Source organism: Capsicum annuum, unplaced genomic scaffold (assembly GCF_002878395.1).
Source record: "Capsicum annuum cultivar UCD-10X-F1 unplaced genomic scaffold, UCD10Xv1.1 ctg10898, whole genome shotgun sequence".
In the NCBI taxonomy this organism is placed as follows: domain Eukaryota; kingdom Viridiplantae; phylum Streptophyta; class Magnoliopsida; order Solanales; family Solanaceae; genus Capsicum; species Capsicum annuum.
Genome location: NW_025815908.1, coordinates 1 through 1,876, shown reverse-complemented (window position 1 = coordinate 1,876; position 1,876 = coordinate 1). Strand labels below are relative to the sequence as shown.

Genomic DNA, 1,876 nt, shown 5'->3' with positions numbered 1-1,876 from the left:
CCCAATTACACCCACCAACCCAGGCCCAAAATCCCTCCGACCCGGCCTAGTCCCATAATCTTTATCCTCTTTTCTTCAAGAACCTACGCGTACAACCATCCAAGAACAAAAATACAACGTACAACAATAATTCCTAGCTTCAGTGAAACAACAGTCAAACCCGCCAACCCATTCGGCCGAAATCCATCCAAATCAACCCATTTTCCCCCGATTCCCCTTATCTCACCCCACATCCAACCCGTTTTCTACTTCCTCTTCACAGTCACGTGCTCTCCCACACGATTTTGATACGAAATCTTTTAGAAAGAGGGTAAGGTGTTACCCCCAACGTCCGAATTCTATGATTTTCGGGATAACGCATATGGATTCGTACCTGTTTGGCAAATTTTTGTTGGTTCTTGGGAAAATGATCCATTTTCCCCAATGGTTGTTTGCCATCTGTTGAAAATCCGATCAAGAAAATCAATAGGGGTACAATTTGTGAGCATTCTCCTCTTTTGAATTCAAAAAACGAACCCTCAAACCCCCCTTTTATAAATAGCTCTCTTTAAGGTCTGAACCAAAAAAAAATAATTTCTTTTGGACAATTTTTCTTTCTTTTGGGGACTGTTACTAGGCTTTTAGGTTAAAAATTAGGGTTTCAAAAAGGGAAAAATCTTCTGAGTAAGTTTCTGATTTCGAAAACAGAGAGAGGAAAAATTTTTGAATTTTTTTTAATGAATTCAAGTTGAAAGTCTTAGTTGAAAATCTGGGAGGTTTCAAAATTTCTAAGAGGAAAAAGCAAACGAATGCTCTGTTGGTGGTCGACGTCGCGAGATTCTAGTAGCGACAAGTTTGCTGATAGCTCGTCATCCCGTTTGCTGCCCCGGAGGAGGTTCTAGGGTTGGGAAAATCTGAAGAAGGAAAAATCTTTTCTGAGCTGTCTGGGTTTGAGTAAAGAAACCTCTCTTCGAAAACCTTCTAGTGGTGGTGGTTGAGCTTTTGTTATAAGTTTGAGTCCCGTTTTACTGCCCCGAAAGAGGTAAACCTATTTTCGTCCTTTTAATTTAGTCATTTTCTGCTTCATCTCTTTTTGTAGTAGATTTAGTTAACTATTTAGTTGTACGCAATATTGTTTGCTGGGTTGTTTGCTAATTAAAGGTCTTAAAGACCATAGGTTGATTGTTTTCAGTGGAAGACGATGCTGTTTGTAGTGTTACGCCAGAGTTAATTGTTGTGCTGATTGTAGGACATATGGTTTTTGTCGTCTTTTTCGTGACCTGTTGTTATCTGCTCGTAACACCCTTGATAAACTTGCGGTCTAGTGACTCACTTTACATGCTACTTGTGGTTTGAATAGTTGGTTTCCTGGTTAAAGTTTGATGCTTTGATATTCTTTAATATTTTTAGCCTGATGTTGTTTTTATTAATAGCCACTTGATGGTACTTTGTTTGTTGCTACTGCTGGATTGTGTCACCATTGTTGAGCTAGCAACGTTGCTAGCAGATCTACCTCTTAGGTTTCTTTGGCTTCTTGTGTGCCAAAAGGATAATGAGCAAGGTCCAAAAGCGTGTTAGAAAGTCCTGGGATTCCTCAATGATCGCTTCGTTTGAATCTGTCGTAAGGAGGAGGAGGAGGGGGAGGATTTGAATCAGAGTCGTCCTTGCTGAAGAATGTAGTATTTTTCTTGTCTCCTTTCATGGCACAAATAGTATAGAAAATGCTCATTGTTTTATGAAGGAATAAGTGTTGATAGTATTGCTGCAATTTCTGTGTTATGAAGCCCCTCTCGGATAATTCAATTAGTTTGATTTTCATATATATTAAAGATTTCAATATGCGAATAACCGAATCTGTATGTGTTAAAAGGCTTTATGTTGTCCTTACGCTTAGCAA

The 1,876-nt window shown here is 39.0% G+C and overlaps 1 long non-coding RNA gene across 1 annotated transcript; it reads left to right on the top strand.

The window, feature by feature from the left end:
• Positions 1-109: 109 nt before the first annotated feature.
• On the top strand, positions 110-1,824 carry LOC124890054. Its single transcript, XR_007048918.1, has 2 exons — positions 110-1,021; positions 1,413-1,824. It is a non-coding gene; the product is annotated as an uncharacterized LOC124890054 (long non-coding RNA).
• The last annotated feature ends 52 nt before the right edge of the window (positions 1,825-1,876 follow it).